The sequence below is a fragment of the Callithrix jacchus genome, chromosome 14, assembly GCF_049354715.1.
Source record: "Callithrix jacchus isolate 240 chromosome 14, calJac240_pri, whole genome shotgun sequence".
NCBI classification, from domain to species: Eukaryota; Metazoa; Chordata; class Mammalia; order Primates; family Cebidae; genus Callithrix; species Callithrix jacchus.
In genome coordinates this window covers 27254185-27267511 of record NC_133515.1, presented here as the reverse complement: position 1 = coordinate 27267511, position 13327 = coordinate 27254185, and positions in this window count along the sequence as shown.

Below are 13327 nucleotides of genomic sequence, written 5' to 3'. Positions count from 1 at the left end.
CTTCCTTGCCAATCTTTATTTATTTATTTGAGATGGAGTTTCACTCTTGTCACCCAGGCTGGAGTGCAATGGCGCAATCTTGACTCACTGCAACCTCTGCCTCCTGGGTTCAAGCGATTCTCCTGCCTCGGCTTCTTGAGTAGCTGGGATTACAGGTGCATGCCACTGCACCTAGCTAATTTTTGTATTTTTAGTAGAGATGGGGTTTCACCATGTTGGCCAGGGGTTTCACCTGGTCTCAAACTCTTGACCTCAGGTGATCCACCTGTCTTGGCCTCCCAAAGTGCTGGGATTACAGGCATAAGCCACTGCGCCCGGCTATTAATTTTTTCCCAGGCAATCTCTCTCCGGGCAGGTGAGTCCCAGGTGGCAGAGTCAGGCAGCCATCCTTGGACTTCTTCCCCGCAGCACGGCCAAGGGCAAGGGAGAGGGAAGGGAAGTGACCTGCAGTGGCCCATCACAGGAAAACATTTTTTTTTTGGACCACTCATTCATTTTCTTAAAAGTTCACCTGCCTTTCACCTTCTACTTTTGAGTGCCCCCTGGCAAGTTTTATCATTAAAAATAATCTTTTTAATGACTTGCATTTTCATTGAAAGTGGTTTCTGTGGCTGGTTTATTTGCTTAGTCCTAAGGTGCTATCACTGCAAGAGGCACCGCCGATTTAATTTTTTCCTTTTTTGAGATGCGAAAGACATGGGCACATATGTTAGAAATGTTCAAATATAGAGAAAATGCAGACCTTAGAATGAGGGAAATTCTTGTTGGTAATTTTCATCCTCCCAAAAAACTTTGGAATAAAATTGTTCTCCCTGAAGACGTGTGACATTTGTCCTTGGCTTCATGTCCCTGACCTGCAATGTTGGGAGCACAGGGTGAAGTCATGCTTGTTGTGAGCTGGCCCTGGGTTTTCCCAGAGAGAATTTTTCTGGTCACCCAGAATGTTCAGGGGCTGGAGTTCCAGTTTCACTGAAGCATTCTGGGTCAACAGCCGCTCTTGACAGATTTGGATTTTCAACATTTGAAATTAGAACTCTTTCTTAAAAATGTAATCTCATCAACAAGCATTTAGTGAGTACTGGATATGGATCTGTTTCTCTACCTTTATGTTGTCTCCAGAACATTCATTCAATTGTCAACAATTGACAATTTCGTGGAGTTCCTCAAGGCCTTTGTAACTGACGCCAGTTTTCTAGAACTGGAAATGAGAGAAGTGAGGGATGGGGTTGCATGAGACGATTCTGTGGGTGTGCTGTACTTTTTTGCCAAGCACTTTGTCACCTGTCATCTCATTCATTTCTTACAACAACGCTGTGAATATTATTACCAGGCTCTGATGGGTGAAGCAGCTTGCACCTTTCCTGACACCATGTGTCTGGGTGGGTGCAGAAGGGAATTTCCTCCAGTCTCCCAGGCCTCCCTCTTCCTCATTTGGCTTCTTGGGTGGGGGAAGCATCTGGGCAACTTTGGTTTCATTAATTTGTTCCAACAAAACTTGATTGCTTTTTTTTTTTTTTGCAACTTTTCCCCCACACTGAAGACCAACCCCTGAATAACTCCAAGACACAGAAGAGAGAGCAGGAAAGACATCTCTGTGGCTGGGGGTTGCATACGAGCCTATGATAAAGGCCTATGTAAGTACATTCAATCAATAACAATCAAACAGTTATTATTTGGTCCTAGCCAAATAGTTATAACTAATATTTGTTTGAGCCCTAGCTGTGTGCTCAGCACTGAGCAAAGAAGTGACCATGTGTCTAGAGTGGACAAAGTCAGGCCTGCTCAGCCTGACTCTGCCAGGCCTCCTCCTCGGCCTGTCCTGAGGCCCTCCTGGTCAGGCCGCTGGATGCATGGGCTGTGAGGCCATCTGCTAGCACAGTAGTGTGAGCTGGGTGAGGCAGCAGGACTGCTGGAACCCCAGGAGGGCACCGATGAATCTGCTTGGGGAGAGGGGAAGAAGGTGGGGCCTCTGGGGAGGACGTTTCACAGAGGAGGTGACATTTGAGTGGCCGTGTGAAGAGTGAAAGGAATTCCCCAGGTGGACCGAGGGTGGTCCTGGCAGAGCAAAACTCACAGCCTTGGAAGTGCATGGGACATAGAGGATGGCATGGGGTATGAAAGTACACGTGTGTGCGTGTGCGCCTGAGAGAAAGAGAGACAGAGACTCCTGTCTGCATTCATCTCTCTCCATGGTCTCTGACCTCCCCCTCGACACCATTCTCTGGCACTCCTGGCCTAGCCCTGGGCTTGGCAGGCCTCTCCCTGCTCCCTATGGGCTCAGAGTTTCTGCCCTTCCACCCCACAAACGCTTCTCTGCTTCCTCAGCCGCTACGGGCTTTCAGTTTGTCCTTTGGAAAAAGGCCGCCTTTTAATTTGTTCTTCCGAAGCCTGCCCTAAGCTCAGCCTCCAGAAGGACGGACACTCGATCCCATCGTGGCTGGCCACAGGGCGCGGCCTTCGGAGCAGCTGCAAGGATAGTGTTGACTCCAGATGGAAAGCGTCTGGAGAATTCTGACCTGACATCACACCACTGCGAACTGCACAGGCAGTCAGTGATCTGGATGTGCCCAGATGAAGCTGATCCCAGCCTGGCTTCCTGTCAAAAGCTGGCTTTGAGTTGGAGTCCAGAGCAAAAGGGTGGCCCAGGGAGAGACCACCTTCTCTGAGAGCAGCCTGAGGGCAAACAGGCATCCTTGATGCATTCCCTGTGACCTGAGCCCAGCAGAGGCCCTGCATTCATGGTACTGGCTGCAAGTGGGCCCAGTATTGGCCTCTATGAATTCTCCTTCTCACGCTGGGGCCTTGGCCATCTCTCCTCTCTCCGCTGGGCCTCCACACCCAAAGGGCCTAAATCCCTGCATGTGGCCTCCTGCAGCTCAGCCCTTCTGCCTTGCTGAGCCCTACTTAGCCAGGTGGAGAGCTTGGGTTACCTCAGCCACATGCTGGAGGATGAAAGGGGAGTGTCTAGCCACAGCTGACACTGGCACCCTGGGCCCCATCCCAGGACTCGTCTTCAAGGCACCATCTGTCGCCTGTGTGGGCTAAGCAGGGACAGAAGGCTGGCATGGGGGCCCAGAGGGCAGGGCTGGGAGGGGAAGGCACGGGGCCTGCACATTGGTTTTCACGAAGTCTCTGTGGCGAGTGAATCCTCTTTGGCTTCTCTTCTCCTGCCACCATCACCCACCCAGGCAAAGTCTGGACCTGAGGCTGAAGAATAAAGAGGTAGACATGGCCAGCTCCTAGCAGGCTGGTGTCAGCTTCCTGACATCTAAGAGCATCCCCTTCTGGGGAAGCCAGAGGGCACAGCCAGATGGTCTATAGCCCAGGCGAGGGTCCAGTTCCAGGCATCACAGCGGTCACTGCAGAATCATGAGACAGGAGCTGGACACTGGGCATTGGGCCACAGGACAGGCTGCCTGGGGTTGGTGCCCCGCTGGCTCTCTGCCTCCTCCCTGGGTGCAGGCTATCCTCAGAGCACAGAGCTGGACACAGCAGGAGGCTGTGTGCTCCCTGGGTGGGAGCAAATCCCCAGCATGTCAGGGACTTTGAGACAGGGATACATTCACAGGGACCAAGGAGCAGGAAGGCTCTCTGCACCCTCGGTGTCTATGCCTATCACCTGCCACTTTGGAAGAGGCTAGTGGTTTGGAGAGAGGAGAGAAAGAAGGTGAGGGGCTTTGGGGACTGGAAGGAAAAAGAGTGGGAGGGAGAAGGAGACAAGAGAACAATATGGAGAAGAAAGAAAAGGAGGAAGGGGAGAGAAAGGGCTGAGCTACAGGTAACAGACCCCAAAATAACAGTGGCTCAAACAAACATGATGGAAGTTTCACTTACATAACAGTCATAAGCAGGAGGTCCAGGGCTGCTGTGGGAGCCCAGGAGCCTTCTCTTTCATTATTTTCAGGCTGTCATTCTCATCCTCATGACCAAAGATGCCCACCCCCAAACACAACAGTCTATTTCAAGCAGCAGGGTAGAGGAGGGGCAGTGTACCCCACTTCATGGCCCAGCCCAGAAGCTGACACACACCTTCCTCTACCCCTCAATGGCCGGAATACACTCCCCATAGCTGCCACCAACGACAGGGGGGGCTGGGAAATGCAGCCTTGGTTTTGAGCATCTTTGTGTCCAGAATAAAAATCTCAGTGAGAAAGGAGACGATACTGGCGCTGAGGAAAGTAAAGAGGAAGAGAAGCTCTGGGAACGAGAAGAGGGTACAGGAAGGGAAGGGGCTAGGCTCCCTGGAGCAGTTTGTGCCCTTGCCAGACCTGATCCCCAGCATCCTTGACCCCCACTCCTGGGTGACTGGGCCTGAGGGGTCTATCATAGACAAGTTCCTTGGGAGGCAGGAGACCTTCCTTTTCCCCAGAGATCAGTGAACCTGCCACTGGGTCCCAGACCTGAAGTGGGCTCTGGGTTCCTTGGTGGAGGTCTCTGGAAGATGATCTGCATCTAACAGAAGGAAAGAAAACAAAGTGCAGAGTTCTACTTTCCCACTCAGCCAAGAAGAGGCTCCAGACAGCCTTGTTGTCATGAAGAAGGACATATAAGTCATATCGAGTCATATTCTCCCAGGATGCCAGGAAGGAACTCGTCTGGTTTTCTTCAAGGTATATGAAGGAACATAAAACTATCTTGAGATGTGGGATGATCTCACATATCAATTAGTTTGTACTGGGCCGCCCATAACAGAAAACCCAATTAGAACATTCGATAAGAGCATTTGTTGTCACTCAAAACAAGAAGTCCAGAGAAAGGCAGTTCCAGGACCTGTTAATCCAACAGCTCCATGATGTCTGGACTCTGGCTCCATCTCCCAGAAATTTTCATGGTTTTTCTTTTGGGTTTTCGTGTGGCCGCCTGACCTCCAAGCATCATATCCTTCTAAAATTGTTTTCAAAGGAAGTATTCTCCCCTTCTCCCTCCCACCCACTGTCATTTAATCTGCAAGCAAAACCTTTTCCAGAACCTCTTCACCAGAATTCCCCTTATCATGGCCAAACTGTGTCACAATTGCTGGCAAGAGCAAATGAGATTGCCCCTTCCCATGGGAGGGATAATTTAGGACAATCCTGATTCATCATTGGGAAGCCACCTCCTCACTGCAGCTGGATCCTGAACAAAGACAGATTCTGTTATCAAAATCACAGGCAGCAATGAGTGCTGGTTTGGCCAAGGCCCTATATTAACAATCAATCTTAACTCTCTCAGTCATTACCAATCAAACAAAGTTGGCACATGAGATTAAGCATATGTATTATCTCAGTCTTAGAAATGGGAAGTAAGGAAGCCATAATGCAGGGTCCTATGAAAAGACCACATAGGGAGGAACTGACACCCTAGTTCCAGGCAACAGCCACGTGAAGGAGCCATTTGGAAGTGGACTGCCAGCCCAGGCAAGCCTTCTGATGACTGCAGCACTGGCTGACATCTTGACTGCAACCTCATGAGACATCCCACGCCAGAACCCCCAGCTAAACCACTTGCACATTTCCTTCCCGCAGAACTGTAAGATGATTAATGTTTGCTGCTTGGAGCCACCAAGTTTTAGGGTAATTTGTTGTGCAGCCAGGGATCACACTGTCACTAGGGTGAGGCAAATGGCATGTCCAAATGAGCACAACATTTAAGGAGATGCTCCCTCTCAGGGCTATGACAGTTCAGGGTCCACACATGACCCCGAGAGGGAATATCCTCTTGAATTCTGTGCCCTAGGCTCCTCAGTTGCCTCACCCCACCCCAACCCTGTGTCTAGCAGCAGATATACCTCCATGCCCCTTTTCCCTCTTCCCAACATTCTCCAGCTTGTACTGGGAATCCATGCAGTTCTTTTTTTTCCCTCTCTCTCCTCTTGAGACAGAGTCTTGCTCTGTTGCCCAGCCTGGAGGGCAGTGCTACAATTATGGCTTAGTGCATCCTTGACCTCCTGGGCTCAAGCGATCCTCCCACCTCAGTCTCCTGAGTAGCTGGGACTACAGGTGTGTGCCACCATGCCCAGCTAATTTATTTTACTTTATTTTTTGTAGAGACAGCATCTTTTGCTATGTTGCCCAGGCTGGTTTTGAACCCCTGGGCTGGAGCAATCCTCCTGCCTCCCAAAGTGCTGGAATTACAGGCATGAGCCACCGCACCTGGCTTTCATGGAGTTCTGAAGAAATTGGCTTCGGAACTGCGTGGTTCTGGTTCCAAGGTGGAGCCTGTGACTAGGCCAGTCAACACATTCCATTACCCTTTGGTCACAGTGATTGGATCAGTGTGGCATGTGGCCCAGTCCTGTCCAATCAGAGCAGGTAGTGTCAGGCTTTATTGCTGGCAACATGGGGACAAATATGAACCCACTTTTCTGATGTTAGCAAGATAAGTGTAACTGTGCAGACTTCTGGCAGCCTTTTGAGGACCTCCAAGGGGAGACAGTTTGAAGATAAAACTGATATCAGGAAACAGAGAAACTGGGTCCTTGCTAACAATGCCCAGCTGTTAGATTAACGCCTACTTGAAGCCAGCCTCATCTCTGGACTTTTCAGCCCAGCAAGCTAAAAATTCCCTTTTAAAATTTAAACCAGTATGAGTCTGGTTTTCTGTTACAGGCAAAGGAAAGCACAAATGTGATTTTAAACATGCGGAGGAGACCCCACATCAGTCACTCCTGCAGATGCTGCCAAGGATCCAGCTGCTCCACTGTGCAGAGCGCATATCCAGATGTTCCGTCAAAGTGCTCTTGTTTCAGCCAGATGTTTAGTATCTTGTAGATGGAAGGTTAACTTGATTTAGTGCCTAAATGCAAACATCCATTCCTCTCTCTCACCCACTCTCTAGGCCTGCTACCTGCCCCTGCCATGTGGCTGTGCCCTATCCACCTCCTGGGGCAGGTGCTCTGTTTTGTATCTTGTAATAGCACGGCCTCGCTTGTCCTCATCCTTCATAGCCATTTGGGCCAGGGATTGGGATGGAGCCCAGAGAGCCAGTCTAGAAGCTGGGCAACAACTGGTATGTAGCTTGGCGTGAAGAGATGAGCTGGGGCAGTCAGAATCTTTCTTTGTCTCTCTGAATTAAAAGATCCTGAAGAATGGGGCAGTTACAGGTAAAGCCACAAAGCAAAGATAGGCCCTAGAAAAACATCAGGCAAGTGGAAGTGATGGGGAAATGGACATGAGGAGCCAGTGATGGCTACAAGGAAAGAAGAGCTTTCCTAGAGTCAGGGGAAAGAATGAGAGGAGGATGGAGCAGATTCACAAAAGTGAGCAGACTCCCTGAGAGAGGGAATGAACCACTGAGAAAGAGATGGAGAGCAGTCAGACAGGGCAGGCTAGGTTCTGCTGTGGAAACAATCCTGAATCTCAGGGGCTAAGCCCAACAAGAGTTTCTTCTTGACCACACATGACCTGTCCATCGGAGGTCACCAGGGAAGGCTCTGTGCACCATAGAAACATGGGAACATAGGCTGATAGAGGCTGATGTGTGCTTCCACAGTTGCAGAGAAAGGGAAAGGACGTTTGGCCAATTGTACATTGGCCCTTACAGCTTCTATCTAGAGTGACACATGGCCCCTTCTGCATACAATTCATTGACTAAAGCAAATCTCATAGCTGTGCCTAATTTTAAAGATGGAAGAGTCGTGCAGTGCTACTGTCTGTGTGGAAAGAGGAGAAACAGGAGTATCTTTGACCAGCTTTATTGATTGCCACAGAGCGGGGAACTGGTCCCTACAGCTGCCTCAGACCCCGCAAACTAAAATTTCACAAGGCCCTGCCATCCTGTGATCCTGGATGATCCTCACACAAAGTCCATCTTACCCCATATGTGCTTTGCAATGCCCACCATCCTCCACACACATTTCTGTATTTCTTGCAGCTTAAGACATCCCTCCACAGACTTCTGACTTCTTTTGAATGCTCCTTTCCCAACCTGGGGCTCCCTCCTTCAAAATGTCTAATGCAGCACAATTCCTTTGTGTCTCTGTTTTACAGCAAGGTGGGAGGATCTACAGACCCTCTTACTGGGGAATATTGGAGAAGACTGCCAGAAATTCTATTTGTACACATAAGGACCTTATAGGTTCCCCTGGCAGACACTATGAATAATACAAATCTATGTGGTATTCTAGTGCTCACTATTTGCTAAGCACTGTGCTAAGAACTTTGAATTATTTAAAATATTTCTGGCTGGGTGCAGTGGCTTATACCTGTAATCCTAGCACTTTGGGATGCAGAGGTAGGAGGATCACTTAAGACCAGGAGTTTGAGACCAGCTTGGGCAACATAGCAAGACCCCTATCTCTAAAAAAAATTAAAATCAGCCAGGCATGGTGGTGTGCACCTGTAGTCCCAGCTACTTGGGAGGCTGTGGTGTGAGGATCACTTGAGCTCAAGAGTTGGAGGTTGCAGTGAGCTATGATTGTGCCACTGCACTACAGCCTGAGTGACAGAATGAGACCCTAACTTTAAAAGAAGAAAAATATAATAACATCCTTAAAACCTCACCTTGGAGATGAAGAACCTATGGCATAGAGAGGCGAGCAACTGTCTTGGTGCACCTCACATGCCAGTATACTCCCAAGGGAGATGGTGGGGCGGGTTTGGGGCTGATAGGCCAGCTCTGGAGACGGAGGTTAATCTCTGGGGAGGGAAGGAAAAGGAATAAGGCTGCTCCAGGTGGGCAGAGCTTACCTCCAAGGAAGAGACAGCCTGGGATCCAGGGGAAACACACTTAATGGGGCAGAGCATGGTGTCCTTCAGATGCGCTTGGGCCCAGAATCGAGTTATTCGAGAAGATCGAGAAACAAAAAGAAAATAAGCTGTCTCTGGTTGAGCACGTATAGTGCCCAAACTGTGATCTCTAAGTATCTTTTCTCACTGAAGGGAACCAAGGCTTCTTGGAGAACTGCCTGTTTCTAGGTATGGAGCAACAAATATACAAGATGAGCCCAGAACATCCTGAACCAGAAAGCAAGAAAGCGACGAAACACAAGAGGCATGTCAGAAGGACTCAGGTGCCGAGGGGAAGGAGCTCCCACTGGATACAGTGGGATAATTTGTGCATCCAAAACAAAATAGAAGTAAACAAACATAAGAATCCTGCATTCTGATCTTATGATCCACCCACCTTGCTCTCCCTAAGTGCTGAGATTACCGGCGTGAGCCGCTGCGCCCAGCCAGAGACTCATTTCTTTGGGTTTACAAAGGTTCTGAATCAGTCAAAATACCCTTGGGAAAGGTGTTTTGGCTATTCTCCTTGAGGTTTGTGATGAAGGAAAAGTGGAAAATTCTGTGGTTCCCAGGATCTAGATGGATAGTGGTACAGCCAGAGAAGAGGAGCAAGGAAAGTCAAAGGATTTGGCAACATCAGCTAGCGCAGGGATTCTTCAACTTGAATGTGCAGGAGAGTCCCATGGCTGGCCATCTAAAGTTCATCTCCTCAGTAGCCCAATCACATGGGTTCTGATCCAGCAGGTAGGATGATGGCAGAAAGGTACATATGATTACATCTCCCAGGTGATTAGGACACAGCGGTCCTGCCATCACCCTCTGGGGGACACTGGATCTCTCTCTTGGGCTGTGTACCTTCCAGCTCCGGAGCCCTTGACCATCCAGATGAGCACCTATAGCCACTGCGATGCCATCAGGCCCCCACTCTGGGATCTCTTCAGTACTGCCAGGTCACTTAAAGGTGCCAGGCTCTTCCCTGTATGGAGAAGCTGGCACCATGGAGAAGCAATCCAGCCACACGGGTCCTGGTGCCAGCTCTGAGCTGCTTGCTCTCACCCTGTCTCACAGCTTCCCACACTGCTGGACCTGCCCAGCTTCTTGTGTGACTGTCCACTCACTCCTGGCCTGATGCTTGACAACACCTGTGGGACTCTGCTGGGCCGAGGACCCTACATGTCAGCCCAGGTCCCACATGCTCTCAGTCCTGGGATCCCTCTCTGCTTCCCCGTGCCACCTCCCAGCACTTTTGGTCCTGGCCAGGAGGTTCTTTGCAGCCCTACTCCTCAACTCTGCGACCTAGCCAGATGGGTGTCTATCAATCCTCACTCTGGGGTCAGCTAGCCACCTCCCTGTCCTCCTCCCCACCCTGCCACCTCACCTAGTCCCTTCTATCTCCATGGACCTCCCCTGGGGCCTCCCTCGCCACATCTTGACCCTCCCCTTCTGAGATGAGCCCCACATCCCATGAGCTCATCCTTTCTTAGCAATGCTTCTCAGACCTTCTCTTCCCCATAGACTGAGCCCCAGCTGGGGGCTGACCTTCAGAGTCACATGCCTGGCCCTTGACTCAAAGCTCCCCTGTTCTGACACCCGGCCTTTGCCTGACCCCATGAGCAGGCCTGGGCGCCAGCCTCGGCCCTCCCTGGCTGGCCCGTCCCCCCGCCGCCTGAGCCTGGGTTATGACATCTTTCCACTGAGCAGCTCTTATTTTGAGAAGGCAAACACGGCGGCGCCCACAGGCATGTGCACACGCCAGCACACGCACACACATACTCTGTCCATCCCCGGATGCCTCGCGCACTGGGGTTAAAATCTGGCTGGCCATGTTTATTTTTCTTCTTCTAATTTCCCCTTTGGAACAAACAACAGTCCTGTAACCCCGACCACCCTCCCCTTTCAGATCTGTGGTCTCCCGCCACCCTTCTCCTGGGTCCTCCCCTCACAGCTGTGAATGAGAACAGAGTAAGTCTTTTAGCGGGAGGCGTCGGCCTGAATGAATTGATCACAGCCTCAAAGCCAGCAGGACCAGCAGGACGGCGGCGGGGGGGTGGGGGGGGGGTGGGGTGGTGGTGGGGGGTGGTGAGCATGTGTGTTTGCTTCTTAAAGCTCTTTGCACACCCTGGAGCTTATATTTTTCCATGTGACTTGGAGCAAATGCCTTCCCCCAGACCCCCATCCTTTTAAACTTTGTTTTAGTTCATTTTTGGTCCCATGCATTTTGTTTTCTGTTTTCTATGAGGGAGCCCGAATCAGGGCCTCAGACAAACAAGGCCTAGCTGCCAACTGGAAATGTTTGCTCTGGGGGTGAGTTCGGAGGCTGGCGTCAGGCGGGGCAAGATCCGTGCCAGTGGAATGTGATTTGGGGAGGAAGCTGCAGGTCACTCAGTCGCTGGCAGCCGGCCCAGGAGCAACTGGATGCTTTCTGGGCTGCGTGTGTGTGTGTGTGTGTGTGTGTGTGTGTGTGCGTGCGCACGCACGCGTGTGTGTAGACATTTTTCCCTCATGCAAACAGAGCTCTGGAGATGTGGAGACAGAAGCATTAGGAACAAATGAGACAGGGGGTTGGAAAATCAGGGGAACTGGGAGAATAAGGTGGGCCAGGTCGGGGGGTGTGCAGCCATGTTACTCAGCACGTGCAGTGTCTTCAGCGCTGAGCTGGGAGTTTGCAGGAGTGAGGAAGGCTGAAACCACATCAGCCCTCGTGATCTGTGGGTTCTTTGGAGAAACAAGGCATTCAGTATAGAATACAGGCAGGTCAGCCTGGAAGTTCCCCAGGGCTGAGTGTGTTCCCTGGGCTGAGTGTATTTAGGGAAGGCCTCCTGAAGGAGGTGTGGTAGGGTCAGATCCCCGAAGCATGGACAGTACTGCACTGAGAGGAGAGGAGAGATGTTCAGGGTGCAGTTATTAGCTCCCATATGCCAAGCCCTGTGCTCAGCCGTTTGCACTGATGATCTCCTTTAATCCTCACAGCAACCCTATGCGGCCAGTAATCTTTCTATCCTGGCTTTGCAGACAAGGAAACTGAGCCCCGGTGAGATTGCGGAACTGAGCCAAGCCCCTAGCTTGTAAGTGGTGAGCCAGGGGTCAACTCAGGGCTAACCCTGTTCAAAGCCTGGGCTCCGTCCACCACGATGAGGGCCACTTTTCACTTAGCTGAGTTCCTTGAGGAAGGGCTTGTTTTCCCTGCCCCACCCAAAAGAGAATTGTTGAATTCAAGGTGGGGGATGTTGAGGACCTAAGATGGCGGGGTAGACTTCAAGGGGGCAGTGTGACAAGTGCTCAGATACCAGAGAGATAAACTGCCTTGTTTCCTTGTTCCCAGGAAGTAGTATCTGGGCCCCTTGGCAGTCCCACCAGGGTTCATACCCAGTCAGTCTTCTCCTGCAGCCTACCCCCCTTTGCCAATGACCCACGTTCCCCCTCACACTCCCCAGCATACCCCATCACATGCCAAGATCTTTGCCACCCCAGAGCGAAGGTCTGCCCATTTCTGGGGGTTGTCATAAGTTATCTGTGTTGCTCTGAGTCATGCATGAAACCCAGTGAACCAGACAGAATGGATTTTCCTCGTGCAACCACCACAACCCTGGAGTTGGAATCAGGGGACCTGAGCCCATTGAGTTGGGGGGTATTGGGTTAAAGTCAACAGTCTACCTCCTGTGTGATGTCAAGTGAGCCATTTCCATTCTCGAGCCTCAGTTTCCTCAGTTTTAAAATGAGGAGTGGCCTGGATGGTCTTTGAGCTGTCACAGAGGGAAGGAGAAGCAGTGGAACTATCTACAGTGTTGGGAGCCAATCAGGAAGGCTTTCTCGAGGTGTTCAGCCCACCGAAGAAGGATTCTCTGCCAGAGGAAGCAGGGTCTGTCATGAGTTCAAGAGGGGAAAGGAAAGAAGCCAGGCTGGAAGGGCAGGAGGAGATGAGGGTGAGGGAGGTGGAGTCCTGGCCAGGATGGCTAGAACAGCTTGGCTCAAGCTTGGCTGGTAGTAATCAGACGGACAGTGGTCCATCTGATCAGAATAACTTTGCTGACCACTTGGGAGTTCTATTGTCCTGAGCCCAGACAGTTTGTGAGCCTCCCCCATGAACTCTTTTGGCCAAGCTGATCACTAATGTTAGGTAGACACTGGCTTGGGGCTTACCTGGGTCTGATACATCACCTACATTGGTTGAACTGACTAGTCGATTCCACGAGACAACAAATTTTACAATTATTTCTAGGAAACAGGCAGTTTACGGCATTAAGTAAAACCAGTTGTTTGGGCTTTTTGGAGACAGTCTTTAGATCTGACATCTTCAGTCCTCAGAGACTGACCAACAGTAGTCAGATTCCTGAGAAGACTGGGAAAAACCCTACCAACAACGGGCGTCGGGACTCAGTCTCTCCCATCAAAAAAAAAAAAAAAAAAAAAAGACAGGATTGAACTAGACCAGGAGTGGCAAACACCTGGTGTGAATCCTGCCACTCCTCTTCTTTCATCCACGGCAGACATTGCTCATCAGTTACAGCACTCATTCCCAAAGGGACCCAGATGGAGCCTCAGGATCCTTTTCAACACAGAGCTTCGGGCAGTCTCTACCAATCAATTAGATTTGGCATGCGTGATAAAAAGCATTTGGCTTC